Below are 17,603 nucleotides of genomic sequence, written 5' to 3'. Positions count from 1 at the left end.
CCGTGCATTGCTTTCACATCTTCCAAATATACAACAATATATACCATGAGCTTCTGGGAACCATCAACATGGGAATGGCCATAGTGGCTCAGAGACCTGCTGTCTAATAATAATCACCTATGGAAAAAAAAAAAGGCGGTGGTGAAACATGCCTTCCCCCTGCAAACCACAAGCTGAGACTTGTGACAGATGCTCGGTGACAGCCGTGCTGATGGAGGAGAGCAGACGCTGCTGCGCCCAGGACGGGCTTGCCACAGGTGGACTGATCAGACCTGTCCTGCCTCGTATGGGAAGCACGAGAGCCAGCACGGTGAGGCAACAAATTCCCAGATATACATTTTTTTTTTTCCCTTATGCAGCCTGGAATGAGGCCAAAAACGTAGGGCTGGAATCTCTCTCCAGACAATTAATTATTGCAGAGAGACAATTTGTTAAGCAAGAGAGGCTTTTAATTTGTAAAAGCCCATCTATTCTTATTGTATCTTTTAAACTGAAGGAAGCGGAGTTGATCAAAATAGACTCGAAATAGAAGATTTTAATTTAGAGGCTATGTTCAATGTGCTGACAAAAACAGGAAACAGCTCTCTCAGAAGAGCATGCTCCCCCCAAAACCCGGCTGGAGTCTGCATGGAGTGCTCCAGGACAGCTGAAATCATTATGAAACCACTTGAACATCTTTTCGCGAAATTCAGCTGGACTTGCTCAGGAAAGACAGGACTGTCCCTGTTGCTGATTGCTGCCCAGGTGCCGATTCCCTGCCTGCAGGGCTCTCACCGGCGCAGTGTGGGATGTCCGAGGAGAGGCAGGGGATGGGGTTTGGAGGAGCAAAAAGTAACCTTTGCAGCCTTGCAGGAGGCAATGGGGTGAGAGCTGTGATCTGCCACCTTTTGGGAAGACCCATGGAGTTTAGGTTATACAAGAGATGGGACAAGGGATGGGGCAATTGCAAGGGGTCCTGGCCAGGCGGCCGAGCCAAGTCCTGTAGCCCAGTGTAGCATCTGCACTCCCCTTGTCCCAGGCTATGCGTACCCCAGAGTGGGACACTGAACTGCGAGCCACAACGGGCCTGGGAAAGGCTGTCAGGCTGTCATCCTGCACCCAACGGCTTCCCTGCTCGGGGACCGGACGGGACCGGCACGGCCCCCTGCGCCAGGACGAGCAGCCGTGCTGCCACCGGCGGGTGAGCCAGGGCTGTGGCAGCACAGGGGCCTGCCCAGGGAACATTTGCAGTTTAGCATCTTTTCATCAGAAAACATGAGTTCTTCAAAGCTGCCAGTCTGCGCAGAAAAGGATACGTTTTGACCAGTCTCCTCTCTGCACTTGTTCTTTTGAAGTACCTATATTTAGAAATCTTTGTGAAGTCTTGCATTGACACGTTTCAAAGGAGAATGGTTTGGGTTTTGCTTTCAAACAACTTATTTAGAAATTTGTGCTCATCTGCAGCATAACAAGTAGGTTGGGCTGTAGAAAAGGCTAGAACTGGAAGTGAAATGACCCTGTCACTGCTCTGCATGCCTCACTTGCAAACTATGTTGAGATCCCAACTTTTTGTCCCAATTCAAGCTGGGAATTACTGTTTTAAGTCTGTGCATAGATGCCATTTCTCATCTAATTGAAAAGCTGCATGAAGTAGCCACTACCTGGAAATTAAATGCTGCTTTCCATAAAAGATGAGGGACTCTCCCCAAATGAGGCATTGCTCCCTGAGGATTGCAGGTCCATTGAGAAGTAGCTTGCTCTAAAGATTGTATCACCCGGCTGGAGCAGAGGAGCCAGCCCGTGGGCAATTCAGTTAGAAGCAGAATCGACTCCGTTTGCTTCAGTTTAAAAAATAATAATCTGTAATAAAGTGGAGGCAAAAGGGAAAATGGGTAGAAATTGAATTAGAGTTGTGGTTGTTCCAGCACTGCCCTGCAGCCCTCTGCAAGCTGACCCTCTCCGGACCCAGCCTGCTTCCCGGCTGTCTCCAAAGCCTGGGGAGGCAGCGGTAGGTGCAATAGGGCAATTCGTGTTTGGGGCCGCTGGCTTCTTGGAAGGAGGGTGAGAAATTCAAAGGTAAATCACTCCAAATAAACAAACCGATGCTGCTGCTGGGCTATGCAGCAAGAGCCTGTTAGTGATGGGAGCTGCCTGCACTGGCTCTGCATGGCAGCATTAGATTAGCATAGCTGATTAGGCATGTTGCAGTCTTGACTTTCTGCTTAGCAGAGCTGGGGATTTTCCTAGAAATGTCTAGGAATCAGATGGCAAGTCGAGTGCTTCAGTTATGGGAAGAAGAATGAGCGCTCAAATGTATGCCGCAGGCAGGCAGGAGCTGAAGGGAATGAGATGTTCCTCCAGTATTTTTGGCTGGGACCGAAACTGATCCCAAGTCGTGAAGCTGGGCTACTCCCACAGCAATGTTTGAAGACTCTTGCTTCTGGATCTCCATTTACCTGGGACATGCTGTGAGCCCAGTCCTGTTTTTGGGCTGAGATCACCCATAAAAACCCTGTTCCAAGCCTGCCCCAGCCCCTGCCATAGCCCTGCTGGCCCAGGAGCCCGGGGCTGGTGCTGATCTGCCTCAAAGACGACCAGTCTCCCCAGGCTATCAGGGAGTTACTACCGTGGTGCTCCAGTAAACACTTTGCTGCATTTGAGGTAGATTAGATCTCCAGTCGTCCCATTTACAGAGGCAATATCTTATCTGGGAGCGGTATCAGGCTGTCTGGCACCCTCGAGGGAGTGGAAAACAGGCTGATACGCTCCCAGCTCCAACTCCCCCTTCCCTTGGACTTTGCTCTTCATCTGCCTTGTGGCATAGGACACCTGAATGATCTGTATTTGGTGGAGTGCAATTTTTCCCTCTCTTAAGTCGAGATGCAGTGTTTTCTGTTCTCCTTTCCCTGTGCTTGATGAACATTTCAATGGGCAGGTTTCAGTGTCAGGTGTTCAGCGCCGGGGGTAGGAACCAGCGGTGCCCATGATGTGAACTCACTGCCCTCTGACTCTTGATTTGGAGGGATGTGACATTTCTATGTCGATCTCCTCGTTCCTGTTTTCCTCGTGCTCTTTGCACCCTGACAGGATGTTAGAAAGTGTATGCATTAGTTTTGGATCATACTCAGACTAACTTTAATCTATACCCCATCCCCTCTGTACAGCAGCTCCATTTCTTCTTTCCCTCTTTTCCTCTGATGTATATGGCTAAAACTTCTCTTGTTATTTTTCTTGCCATCCTCTGCAAGAGCCAATTTAGCCTGACCTTTGCCAGTTCTCACTTTATGTCTTGGGTGTTTCAAGGCATAGGGGTAGGCTGCCTTTTTCCTTTGCAGCACAATACTTTTACCCCATTCCTTATCAGCTCTCTCTGTCCTTTTATGTAGTTAATTCCTTGGATAGCACAAAAGCCCTTTCTGGGCTTGAAATACATGTTCCAGAGATCAAAGGTGCAAAACCACTAAAGGACACTCCAAGCCATTTCTGTGTACAAGTCCCCAGACTCGCCGCCCAGCTGGTTTACATTAGGGACACATCCATGGCAGAGTCCGTCAGGAGGGCAGCCAGCAGCATGGAGCTGGGCTGGTGCTGAGGGAACCAGCAGCAGTGTGGGGGTGGAAGAAGGACCACAGGGAAGGAAATTCCTCGCTCCCGAGAATCAAGATCAGAAATGGTCCCAGCTGTTTATTTTTAACTAGCGCTCTTCTATTTCTGGGGCACCACCACAGACCGAGCGACGTTCAGAGCAGCAGCTTGGTGGCTGTTCTACTCCTGTCCCTCCGCAAGCTTTGTCCTCCTTTTACATTGAAGGGAGAAACAGAAAGAAATATCACCTGCCCTTCCTCATGCTGATTTGTTTTCAAGCTGGGAAATTTAATGTGAAAATCGGCTGTAGGCATCTTACAGGGAAGAAAGAGAGCATGAGAGTTGTGCAGAATTTGGGGCTTGCAGGTCCCAGAAGATTCATTAGGAATGGTAAGCTGAAGGCAGCTCAATGGTACTGTTTTATTTGGCCACATGTCAAAAAAAAAAAAAAAAAAGAAAGAAGAAAAGAAAAAGTAGGAAAAAAGGCCAAACCTTTTGTCCAAACACCACAGTTTTGGGAAGGCCAGCCTTGGGATTTGGAACTGTGTCCTGCCCTGTTCGTTAGTGTCTCTCCTGGCCCTGGTGCCCTGGGAAGGACCAGGGCTGCAGAGCTCCTGCAGCTGCACTGTCCTGCTGTCCCATCAGCTGTGCCTGTGCTGGCTCTGCTTTCGCTGTCATGGAAGCTGTTACAGGGCAGCTGCTCGTGCCCTGCTGTGCAATCCTCAGCTCAGCTACTTGCTAGCTCCTGGCTGGCTGCTCGTGATGGGTGAGACACTTGTCATTCCGGTACTGGAGGCTAAACCCATCCTTACTGCAGTGGAGGTATCTGCATGGGATAAACCGGATCCCAGCCAGAAGACTTTGCAAGAAAACCAAGCAGCTGCTTCTTCCCTCCCATGTCCTGTGGCTCTTGTACAGCTTTGGGCATGGCCAGGGACAATTCCATTTTTGCCTATGTCATTTGGAGCAAACTTCTAGTTCTGGTCTTTCTGCCTTATGTCTCTGCATTGCCTCTCACCTCACCAGGCAGCCCTTGTCCTTCAAAGCCCAGCTTAAAAATACCCCCCGCTCCATGCTGTTGCATGGGACCACCGCTGCCAAGCTGCACCCTGAGAAACCTGTGACTGGTGCCACTCTGATGTGATGGAGCAGCCGGTCCTCAGCATCCGGCCCCTGGCCCTCCTGTTCCTCCAGCTCTGCAAAGAGAAGTGACAGCCCTTGGCATCTTTGCCTCTGCTGCCTGCACATAAACTCCTGTTCCCAGCCCTTCTCATGGGAACCCGTGGCTTTGATTCTTGCCTCGTTGCTGATGCCGGTCTGACTTGGCGCAGGGATCCTGGAGCAGAAATCGCTGGAGTCTTGCACGGTAGGAGATATGCTCCATCTGCCTGGGATCAGGAGAAAGAGGAGTCCAAAGGCTGCTCCAGCAGACAAGAGTCTTTCACTTTGCTGCCAACACAACTGTTTTTCCAAGGCATAACTGTTGCCAGAAATCCATGGAGTCAAGACCTGCTATTTCTTTGCTTCTGAACAAAACAAACCCTAGTTTGCCTTCTGCCAGGGAGAAGAGCTCTTGTCTCAGAGAATAAAATCAGACAGAAAGCAAGTGGGCTCTCATTTCCTCTCTCATTCAGTAATGATGAATTTGGGAAGAGGGGAATTACCTTGCAGGAGTTGGGAGATGGGTGCATAGCCTGGGCATGCTCTAGTCTGCACGAGGAAGCCTCATCCATACTTGCAAGATGTTTTAAGCATCTTTCCAACCTGATCATCCTTTGGAAGAGGTTGGGCTCCTTCTCCCTGGTGCCTTAGGCACTGTGAGCAGCATGATGAGCTCGCTGCCATGCTGCCTTTGCAGCTCAGCAGAACAATCATGCGTAAAATCCCCGGGTAATTTACCCTGAGTGGGATCCTGTGATTTACTGACATTCCTCATAAACTGAAACGAACATAAAAGAAATGAATGCGGAATCGCTAATTTGGAAACTCATTTTGAATAACTCCTCTACTGACGTGGTAACGGTTAGCAGGGAGTCCTGGTGATAAATAATAGTTGCTGAAATCCTGAATTGGCTATAAATTGGCATGAAGGAGCGGAATCCCCTGTGTGAGGCTCAGCTCAGTGGGTTACTCTACACTATTCTCAGCAGCAGCTGCAGGTGAAGATGAAGGTAGCTTTAGCTGTATGAGGTTGTAGTAGCAGATGTCCTGACATACGTAAACTAGAAGATCATATGCATCCTCAAATGTCAGCTCTGCTTTACATTGCTTACTGCTTCTGGGAGCTGCAGGGCTTTACACCAGCAGATTATCCACTTCCCTTCTCTGCCGAGCACTCCTCCTTTTTAGCTGCTTGGTGTAATTGCGTATAAACTGGGAAGATCCCAAAGGGATCATTACTTTTCTGCACAAACTGCTTTCCTTATTCACATTTCACATCATCACCTGCAGGCATCCCTGAGACCAAGCAGTGTTTCCTTCCTTTGCACAAGGCTGCAGCGGTAGCAGGCAGAGAGCTGCCGTGCCCAGGGCTGGATGGGATGATGTGGGCTGAGACCTCTGTGGCTGAGACCTCTGTGGTGGTACCCAAGGTGGTGGGATGCAAGATTTCCTCGTGGACAACTTGCTTTCCTTCCTGGTGGCTCACCTTCCCCAGCATCTCTGCCATGGTCGGTCCTGGAGAGGGGAATGTGGCATCTCCCCTCCAAGACGCTCGGGATGGATCAGCAGAAGGACCATGGTTTGGGAGCTTGGTAGCAGCTTCTCCCTCCCATGAGCTGAACTTGCCAGGGCTGCTTGGTGAGCGTAAGCCACCAAGCTGGATCCACCTTCCAGCTCTGTGGCCTGACGTATAACAGCACGTGGGAGGCTGAAGGATGTGCAAGGAAATGCTGATGGTAAGACCAAAGCTTGGACATAGGCTTTCTCTGCTGAACATGACTGTTTTTTTGGAAGCTGTGAGTCTGAGCTGTAACGAGGATGAAATTAAAGTTTCTTTTCACCACATTTTGTCTTCCAAAAGAGCTGCTGCTGCTGCTTGTAGGTGGCTGTGGTTACAGCAATACCTTTATGGTGTACAGCATTTGCTTGTCAAGAGGGGAAGTTGTGCTGCTAACATTGCAAGTTTTGTTTATTTGGGTGGCTAAGGCATGATTCAAGTCAACAGCCTGCAGAGTTGGTGGGCACATCAGCCAGGTCCAAGACAAGGTTCCACCAACACCATCCTGCAAAGCAATTGCAGAAGCAGACTGCAATTCTTTGTAACCACAAAGATACATCTTTGTATTTCAAAACCTTGTGACCACAGCAGTTGGTTGTTACATGTCCTGGGAATGAGTCAGAGCTCAGAGGAATGACTGCTCAGCTTTTCAGGTACTGATCTGGCACTCAGCCCTAAGAGTTAAGGCTTTCTGTTGGGTTGCCTCCATCCGCAGCACTTCAGCCAGACCCATCCATTGAGATGGTAGAGACTTGTTTCTGCTTATCTGAAAAGGAAATTGTACAGATTGCAAACTGTGGTAGCTAGACCACAGAAGCAAGGCAGCTTGTGCAGCACAGAGAGATGGAAGATCTTACTTGAATATGTATGTGCTGGAGAAAGATATATAGGAGTTCAGTGTTTCCTTTGGTTAAGGATGTTCTGATTTTGCCAAGTGCTTTAGTTTATTGTGGTATCCTGATTGTGTGGTTTTTGGCCCTGCTTGTACTAACCATTACTAGCTGTGGCAAACCCGTAGCTGAGATCCCTCCATCCTCCATGTAAGTTTTCTCCACATTGAGTTATTTCTAAGAATTTGTTGAATCATACAGGTTTCTTCCTCCTGCTCCCTCCTAGCAGAGGCTGTGATTTATAACATACATTCGTATATTTTTAAATGTCCCTTCTCTATGATAAACACCATTGAAATATGTTACTATAAGTGACTCCAGGGAGGTTAACCCTGCTGCATGTCCTTTGAAAGGCATGACATGTTTATGAAACACCTCACATTAGACAAACTGTTTGCAGGCTGAAGACATCCAGTAGCAGCCAGATGAATGTTTTGTGCATCAGAAGATGTAAATCTTATTTTAATCCTGGATGACTCATGGCCAGCTTGTCCTGAGCCAGGCTCAGGGCTTTCTGCCTTGTCTTCTGAGTGTTATCTCGCCCCAATCACCAGGGCAGGCAGTTAGCAATCCCCAGCTCTCAGAAGAGCAAAGGCAGCATGATGCCATCAGCTCAAAATGACTCAATAGCCATAACTCAGAGCAGGAGGCCTCCAGCTCAGAGAGATTTCATGATAGACCTCCTCTGACTGTGAGATCTTCATATTCCTGCTCCATGCAGGGTGGGTCCCCTTATCTGGGACTTTGGTTTCTATGAGCTCAAAACAAGCTCAGAGCTGGCTAGGAGAGCTGCGGCTGTGATTAAAACCAGCTTGACCTTTCTAAATGCTTCTCTTCCTCAAGCTGGGGTTGGAACACATCTTTCCAAGCCAGAAGGCTGATGTCAGGATTGCTTCATTCAGCAATGTTGGGTAAAGGCTAATAAACACCACTAAGAGCTTGCTAATAGCTCCAATTAGACTGCAGCTGATGCTTTATAAGTGGTTCTCTTTCCTCCTCCGCCCTTTCCTTGCTGATATTTCCTGGTGGAGTTTAGGAAGGTGAGGTGGATTAATGCTACTTTGGGAGGCAGTCAGGAGACTCAGCTGCAAAATCACATTTTCCTCTTGGCTTTTTTGCAGTGGGTCTGGCAGGGGTTTCTCAGGGCAGCTGTCTGCTTCTGCCTGGACTGGGTTGAGGTGCAGTTGATGCATTTGTCTTGCTGGTGTGTTGCTGGGAATAAGCCCAATTTGGGAGTTTGATAGACCAGAGGTAGAATGGAAATGTAGCTTTGACAAGCTATTCACCCTTGCTGCTGGGACCTTTTCTGGTTGTGAGAGAATCAGCAAGTTGTTTCCACAAATACATGGGAAAAAGAAACTGTGATAAAAGGGTTTGAAGGCGTTCATGTTAAAAAAAAAAAGAGAAAAGTGGTGTTGTAGTTTGTTTTGTGTTTGTTGTTCCCCCCCCCCCTTTTTTATCACCTTGAGTACTTTCTGCAGCTGGAAAGACTTCCATGTCAAGACTTTAGCTGTCTTATGGCACAGGAGATTTTTAAGCTGCTTTTTTTTATTCATCAAGGATCTTGACCATGAAGGCAAAGAGAGTGCCTGGTGCTGTCCAAAGCAGGTGCTCAGGGGCCTACCGCTGTTCATCATCTATTCCTCAGCTATCTGCCACTGCAGGGTCTGGGCAGAGGAACCCAGGGGTCCCCCTGGTTCAGGTCTGGGGGTCACATCACCAGAAACATATCATGATGCTCCAGACCTTGCCTTGGAGCCTTGTGTGCTGCATATCTCATCCTGATCCTCTCTTTACAGACACTGGATTTCTTCTGTATATGAGCTGGCCTGAGCTGCAGAATTACATGGGCTCCTACAGCTGCGTCATGGAAAACACTGTTCACCACATCGTGGAGCGAGGTGGGTTGTAAAGCCTTTGCAGAGACTGAGACAGCCATGCCACGGGGCTCTGCTGTTTCTTGCCTTGAGAATCCTAATTCTGGCTCTTTTCTCCTACACCTTCAATTACAGTTCCTATAACGCATCTGAACAACCTGCTGTGCAACCTTCCTCCACAGGGATTCATGGGCATATTTTGAAAGCATCTTTAAGCCTCCCCCCCCCCCCCCCCCCCCCCCCCAAAAAAAAAATCAAACGAAACATACTTTGGAATAAAGCACCCAAGCAGATGACTTGGAAATAGCTCTTGCATAGCGCTGGCATTGTATGCAGGCATATGTCCCGTGATTCTGTGGACTTGAAAGCAAGTAAGCACAGTGATTGTGTTAGCAGATCTTGTTTTCTTCTTAGAGATAAAAGCAAGGAGCAGGCTGGATTCTTGTGGGAGAGAGCTTTTTGAGTGATGCCCTCATTGAGACCTCTTATGGAAATGAAGCAGACATCTACAGCTGGGAAAAGTAATACAAACTGTCCTTCCCACAGCCCTGGACAGTCACTGCATGGCAGGGATTTGTTTTGTGTGTGTCTTGAGCTGAGGGGTGCAGTCTCCCTATAGATAACATCTGGGGAAGGGTACCAGTGCATTGCACATACAAAACGAGCTCTTGAGCATGGGCCGTGGCATTTGCTGCAGTGTTTGTAGGCATGTGCTGAGGGTGGGGGAGGTACAGGAGGGTAAGATGAGCGTCTAGGGGCCCTGGTGGCAATAAACCGCAGCAAGATGTAGGTGTGAGGCTGGTGAGCTGCTCTTTGCTGACTGAGCTGCAGTCGTGACATTGCTGGATATTAGAGGTGAGGAAGTTGGGCTGGGGATCCTGTTATCGCTCTTTACCTCAGTGATGCTACCTGTCTGAATGGCCCTGGGGCTGAGCTAGCCCAGCTATTTCTGCGCAGGGAGCAGGGCAGGGTGGGCAGGCAGTGATGGTTTGGTGCAGGACTTGTGCTCTGGTCCCTGTGAGCCAGGCTGATTGTGAGAGCATGGTGTTATTTCAGTTTAACATCTCCCTGGGGTGCGAGTGTTTCAGATGTTGTGTGAGTTCCTGAAAGTTGGAGGGATATTTGCCAAGAGGAGAAGGATGGCTGTCCATCTAGGAGGACTGTGGTTTTGGGCAGGGATTCAGTCATATCTAGGACTGACATGGATAAGCTTTTCTCTGCAGCAGCAGGGCTAGGAGCATCTGGGTTACTTCACTTTCTAGAGGAAAGCGGAATTCCTTATTTGGGACTCAAGGGAAAAACATTCCTTGAAATATGACCAAACTCCTGGCATGTCGTGTGGTGGTGACAGCACTGCTGAATGCAATGGAGATGAGTGCTCATTATTTCCAATATCTCTTCCCAACCATTTTTGGACAGTGGGATTTTTTTGGTGTTGCCAAAGTAACAAGGAGCTCATCAAATACTCTGTGGCAGTGCCTCGAAGTGATGGGATCTATTTGGAAACTTGGCGAGGGCTCCCTATGCTTTCTGGAATCGGTGCTGCCACCATCCTGTGCCGAGGAGGTGCAGAGCTTACTGCTAATCCTCTGCATCCCAAACCCTGCCTGTGCTGGGGAAATAAGTGTGGAGGTTCTGGCTAAGATGTTTCAGCAGCTTCTTTCTGGCAGCTTCTGCCTGGATTTGGCAGGCAGGGGCACTTTGTCATATTTGGTCCTTGTGCCCAGGAGCATGGAGGGTTCTAAAATGCCCTGACTTCATGCCGTGTCTGCTGTGAAACCGAGGTGGTGGCTTGTGCTGTACTAGTCTGGAAAAACAAATGCTTACTTCTGTATTTACACCAAACAAACTGTTGGGAGCATGGTTGATAGAATTGTGGTACTGATTTTAGGTGGAAAAACCCAAAACCCACAAAGTAAAATGAGCGAGTTGAGACACAAAAAGGATGAAGCTTTTTAGAGGGAAAAGAGACCCCTGGGTGTGCTGTAAGCCACATGCTGGCTCCTGAGGTCTGGACTTGTGCTGTCGGGAAAGGCAAAGCTTATCAAGACCTTACTTGGTTGTTTTGAGGGTTTTTGAGCCAGGTTCACACATTCCTGGGAAACCAGTGTGTTGTATGCTTTAGGCCAGATGCTGGTGGCATCCAGAAGCTGGAGGTGAATATCTGGCCCTTGAATGTAACCAATATTAAAAATCACATTTTGCAGCCTCCATGGAGCAACTTGGAAAAAAGGAGAACAGTTTAACGCTGCTCCTGAATGAGTGCCACAGGACACGTCCTGGCAGTGCAGGCAGGCGATCCCACTGACAAGGTGCTCCTGGCTGGCCAGCCCTGTGGGCGAGGGTGAGCTCTTGGGGGAAGACACTTCTCTGCCCCTTGATAACACCTTCTGCTCCCCTACAGCTGCCTTGCCTGCTCCGGGGGCAGCCCTGGGTACGTCTCCTGCTTCTCCATGCCTTTCTGCAGCACTTCAGTGGTCCCCTGGGCTCCCTTTTGTAGGAGGATGCCAGCATGGAGGCCGGGACGTTTATTTGATGGCTGCTGGCAGATTTCTGCAAGGCACCCCTGTGCATTTACTGGCCGGTGCACAGTGGTGGGATGCTATTTGCCTTGGTCCCTGCATGCAAGGAGCTGCAGCAACCAAGCCCATGTTCACCTTCCAAAGCCCTCCATCCTCTTGCCCCTGGAGCCATTTCACTCAGCTTTTTGTCTCCGCTGTGGGAAGGCTGTGCACAGAGGAAGGCACTAGTCTGTGATCACCTCTGAGACCCTGTGAGGTTCTATATGGGCATTTTGGGCCCTTCTGCCTTGATGTGCTAGGACTTCTGCCTTAAGGGAACTGTTAGTGGCTTTAGAAATGGTTTTTCATGTGATTCCTCGCACAGCACTGAGATAGCAAAGACCCTGCTTACTCCAGCCTTCCCCATTCAGACATCCTGGGAAGGTTTGAGAGATTTGGCAGGGCATCCTGTGGTGGTGAATTTTGGTGTTTAATTGCACCATCTGTTTTTCTTCTCAGCTAATAGAATCACAGAATAATTTGAGTTGGAAGGGACCTTAAAGATCATCTAGTTCCAACCCCCCTGCTGTGGGCAGGGACACCCTCCACTAGACCACGTTGCCCAAAGCCTCATCCAACCTGGCTTTGAACACTTCCAGGGATGGGGCCTCCACAACCTCTTTGGGCAACCTGTTCCAGTGCCTCACCACTCTAACAGTAAAGAATTTCTTTCTAATATCTAATCTAAATTGACCCTCCTTCAGCTTGAACCCATTGCCCCTTGTCCTGTCACTACACTCCCTGATAAACAGTCCCTCACCATCTTTCCTGTAGGCCCCTTCAGGTACTGGAAGGCCGCAATTAGATCTCCCTGGAGCCTTCTTTTCTCCAGGCTGAACAACCCCAACTCTCTCAGCCTGTCCTCATAGGAGAGGTGCTCCAGCCCTCTGATCAACTTCGTGGCCCTCCTCTGGACTCTCTCCAACAGCCCAATGTCTCTCCTGTACTGTGGCCCCCAGAGCTGGACGCAGTACTCCAGGTGGGGTCTCACCAGAGTGGAGTAGAGGGGCAGGATCACCTCCCTTGACCTGCTGGTCACACCTCTTTTGATGCAGCCCAGGACACGGTTGGCTTTCTGGGCTGCAAGCGCACACTGCTGGCTCATGTTGAGCTTCTCATCAATCAATACCCCCAAGTCCTCCTCCTCGGGGCTGCTTTCAATCCATTCCTCGCCCAGCCGATAGTCGTGCTTGGGATTGCACCGACCCACGTGCAGGACTTTGCACTTGGTCTTGTTGAACTTCATGCGGTTCGCACGGGCCCACCTCTCCAGCCTGTCGAGGTCCCTCTGGATGGCATCCCTTCCCTCCAGTGTGTCGACCCCACCACACAGCTTGGTGTCATCGGCAAACTTGCTGAGGGTGCACTCGATCCCACTGTCCATGTCGCCGACAAAGATGTTGAACAGTGCCGGTCCCAGTACCGACCCCTGAGGAACGCCCCTCGTCACCGTTCTCCACTTGGACATTGAACCGTTGACCACAACTCTTTGAGTGTGACCATCCAGCCAATTCCTTATCCACCGAGTGGTCCATCCATCGAATCCATGTCTCTCCAATTTAGAGACAAGAATGTTGTGTGGGACAGTGTCAAATGCCTTGCACAAGTCCAGGTAGATGACATCAGCTGCCCTTCCCTTATCCTCCAATGCTGTAACCCCATCACAGAAGGCCACCAAGTTTGTCAGGCACGATTTGCCCTTAGTGAAGCCGTGTTGGCTGTCACCAATCACCTCCTTATCTTCCACGTGCCTGAGCGTAGTCTCCAGGAGGGTCTGCTCCATAATCTTGCCAGGCACGGAGGTGAGACTGACCGGCCTGTAGTTCCCTGGGTCTTTCTTTTTACCCTTCTTAAAAATGGGGGTTATGTTCCCCCTCTTCCGGTCAGCGGGAACTTCGCCAGACTGCCAGGACTTCTCAAATATGATGGCGAGTGGCCTGGCCACTTCATCTGCCAGTTCCCTCAAGACCCGTGGATGCAACTCATCAGGTCCCATGGACTTGTGCACCTCCAGGTTCCTTAGATATTCTCGAACCTGATCCCCTACGGTGGGCGGTTCTGCATTCTCCCAGTCCCTGCCTTCTGTGACCTGGGCAGTGTGGCTCAAGGATTTGCCAGTGAAGACTGAGGCAAAGTCATCGTTGAGTACCTCAGCCTTCTCCAGCAAACATTCTCTCTAATGTTTGCTTGAAGGCTCTTGAAATGCAAACAAGGCCAAACTGCACAAATCTAGAGCAATGTAAGGGCTGCGAGACTGGTTTTAGGATTATCCCATTGTTCCACCTTCTTCGATGCAAGTTCATGAAATACGAAATGCTACGCACAGTCAGAGTGCTTGAAGAGCTGCTGACTCAGCAGGTGCTTAGAGGAGTGTCCTGAAACATTTAGAAACAGAGCAATTGAGGACTGTGTTGTGGCAGAGCAGTGGAGCAGCTGGAGTGCCTTCTGGTAGGAGGTCTGGGATGTCAAAGTGTGTCTGGTGTGAAATGACAGGAAATGTCCCATTTTAGAAGTTCCTAGGAATTCCTTGAAAAGGAAATCCTGGATGCCCTTGGCTGATTCAAGGGAACTATGTCCTTTAAATAAATCTGAGATGTTCTTTGGTTTGTTTTTTTTTTTAATTTTTAAATCTTTGAATCTAAATCTATGCTAAATCTTTTAATTAATAGAATTGGTGGAATATATGGCAGAATAATTTTGAAATGGAAAACTGATAGGGAAAATTCATTTTTACAAACAAATTTCTGCAGGAGAAAATCAGAAAATCAGAAATTTCAGGAGAAGTCATTAAATCAAAGCATTTCTATAGGGAAAAAAGGCTGTTTCGTGAAATAGATTTCCTGTGGAAAACTGTGCAGCTGGTGAGTTTCTGTGAAGGGAAGTGTGAAGCAGGCAGAGGGATGCTTGGAAGGAGATGCTTTCATTGACACGTCAACTGAACTGACATAAATCACAGCCCTAAATTTTGCATCACAAAACCCCTCCCTGCCCGTTTTGGCGATTCAGGTAGCTTTGTATGTGCATCGAGGAGATTGGAAACAGCCAGAGACTGGAAGCAACTAGCTGTGTTGTGGGTTGGATGAATTTTCAACTGTTGTTTAAATGTCACTTTGTCAAAATCCTTTTGGACACTTACTTTGTAGCTCACATCCTGTCTTCATGCAGGAAGGTTGCGCGCCTCTGGGGCTGCTCTCAGGAAGGTCTCGTATTAGAGGCGATGTCTGTTTTGCCTGGCACCAGCCAAGCCTGTCTGATTATTCGGTGGAGAATTGGATGCTGAGTGATAGCTATTAAACTGGGCACCTGTGGATCCTGCTCAGTATGCCTGCATGCTACAAGCCTACACAGGTTTTCACAGTGCCTGGTACCAGCAGGCAATGTTGGTGTCATACCTTGGACTTGGACAACGTAATTATAGTTGCACCCCACCCTCCTACCTCAGTGTGATTTGCTGCCAGTGTTGTATTAGCAAAAGGGGGAAAAAAAAACCCAAACCCAAACCGTGTTTCCAGTGTACAGATATAACAGAGATGTTTGTATGGCAGTTGTGACTGGTGTAATCTTGGTTGTTAGACAGCTTTAAGTGGGATTTAAAATAGTCAAAGATGCCAAAACAAATAGCAATGAGATAGATGGTCTATTAGGCACAGCTCGTTTGAATCACTCTGTGCAGGAAGATTTTTACCTGGTTTGTGATGCATTGGCAGTAGTAAAGGAGAGGAAAAAAGGGTACGGCCCTGGTGGGACACACCACCAAGGAAGGGGCTAGCACCAGATGTCAAGTCTAGTGCCAGGCAAAGCTTTTAAAGCAGCTGTATCTGCTCAGTGCTTCCTTGGCTGTCAGGCTTGGGCTTCGCCCTGTTCAGTGCCCTGCAGAGAGGGAAGATTTGGCACTGTGCTCCGAGCCTGGAGTCCAGCCAGGTTCTCACCTGCCCATCCAGTGAGCTAGAGAAATGTGGTCCCAAAGACTGGTTGTTTCGCTTTTATCTTTGATTGCTTGCTCAGTTGATTTTTGATGTTTTTCCATAGCTGGTGTAAGTATCGATAAGGAACCAGGGAGGTACATTCACCCTTTGGTCCCAGCCTAGGTTACCAAGATCCCCAAGCTTCCAGGGGACCTGCTCATTTCCAGTCATTGCTATGTAACGCTTGGCCACAGGAGCTGAGATGCCATTCACACCTTCCAGGTGTGTGGATATATCGTGCAAGCAGCTTTATCAACAGCATCATGTTTCTCACTTGAAGTCCGGATGTGAACCCCAGCAAGAGGACATGTGGCCATTGGGAGAGGGGCCACAGCAAAACAGACAGCCAGAGGCAAGTGATGTCCTGCCAGTGAAAGGACAAGGATATCTCCTATTCCGGCCAGATGTGGCATGTCTTTGTGCGTCTTCTGGAAACAGAAGCCCCTTTCCTATCTCCAGCAATGACCTTTGCACATGTGACATTCAACAGAGAAAACCATAATTGCATAAATTAATGATTTGCAGAGCATGAGCTCTCCCAAGGCTATGTAAAAATGGCTGGTGTTTGTCAGCGATGGGTAGACAAGGAAAACAGAAATTTCAGGGCTGGCTGGTTTATGTATTTTTAAGTCAATCTGCTGCTGGTAAAGCTCTAATTGACCAAACTCTGCCCTGGGAGTCCTGGCTGTGTGAGGCAGCCACCTCCTTACAGCCGTCGCTTGCCTCAACTTCCACCAGTCAGCTGGAGGCATTTTCTCTCGTACTCTTTCTGCTAGTTTTATTTCTGCCCATGTAATTACTTATTCACTTAATTCCTAAAGAGAAAAGAAGCAAAACCAAGCAACTTGGATGGAAAGACGGATGAAGAGCTGCTTCTGTACTGGAGATCATCAGGAATTAATTTCTGACATCCTTGCCTTAGTGCAGTCCAGACTTCATTAAAGCTTTAGCAAAACTCCTCCTGGCAGTCAAGCATGCAGCTGAACAATTTGCGTCTCCCTGTAGATTGAACTGGTATCTGCCTCTGGGTTTGGCTGGTCTCATTTAGGAAATGTTTGTGTTGCTTGCTGCTGCACGGCACGGACTCTTTGTACTATCTTTTGCATAACAAAACCACGTACACTTTCAGCAGGGCACACAGCAACAAAGTGGCTGAGGAGGCGGCGAGTCTCTGTTGTGGTTTGTTGAATAGATGGAGAAGCGGAGTGGGAAGATTACGGGACAGTGCTCATGGCCAAGAAAATGGGATCTGAGCTTGGTGCTTGAGTTTCTAGCATAAAGAAAAAGATCTTAGTCACAGAGGTGAATGGATGGAGCTGGGCATGCAGCCATCCTTTCCCTTAAACAGGCTGTGCATCCCCCCCAAAGACCCGTATCTCTCTTGTGTGAGAGATGCGGTGCTGTGATTACTGAAGGACGTTCAGATCTTTATGTGGTGTTTTCAGATCTCCATCAGCCAAATAAACAAGCTGAAGTTACAGTGAACTACTTGTGACGGTCTGACCTGGGGAAAACGTGTCTCTGTAAATGCCTGGTGCTGCCAGCCACAGGGGAAGCATCCGGGTGGGAGCTACACCAACATGCGATTTAATTTTGTTTTCATTACAAAAGGTGGGAGCCTGTTAGGCTGTGGTGAGATCGACAAGATGAGCCAATTGTAATAAACACTTCCAGGAATTTAGTTCTTCGCTGTGTCTTGAATGGATAATGTGAACGTTGCAGGTCTGCTGGAAATCAGCCTGCAGTGGCTTAGGTGGGGTGGGCAATTACCTGCTAGCATTACGCTGCAGGAAAATTTGTTCTAGTTTTGCTAAATATAGCAAAAAATACCCAGGGCATGACACATGTATCCTGGTATGGAGATGATGGACAGCTGATCTAATATGCTGCTGGAAACTTGCATTTTGACCTGGGTGCAAGCTATGGTGTTAACCCTTTCAGATACCTGCTGGGAGAGCACAGACTGCTTCCTCCAGTGTACAAGGAGTCCTGCAGTATTAGACATAGCATTATTCTCACTTACATGC

At 48.7% G+C, this 17,603-nt stretch overlaps 1 long non-coding RNA gene across 1 annotated transcript in view; it reads left to right on the top strand.

Moving 5' to 3' along the window:
- LOC129212930 (uncharacterized) overlaps nt 1–17,603 on the top strand; it is a 54,678-nt gene that overhangs the window by 27,733 nt on the left and 9,342 nt on the right. The window contains exon 2 of the long non-coding RNA XR_008579320.1: nt 8,973–9,074. This is a non-coding gene — a long non-coding RNA (uncharacterized LOC129212930). The remainder of the gene's footprint in view (nt 1–8,972; nt 9,075–17,603) is intronic.

The sequence above is a fragment of the Grus americana genome, chromosome 14 (genome assembly GCF_028858705.1).
Source record: "Grus americana isolate bGruAme1 chromosome 14, bGruAme1.mat, whole genome shotgun sequence".
NCBI lineage: Eukaryota > Metazoa > Chordata > Aves > Gruiformes > Gruidae > Grus > Grus americana.
This window is presented reverse-complemented; position numbering and strand designations above follow the sequence as displayed.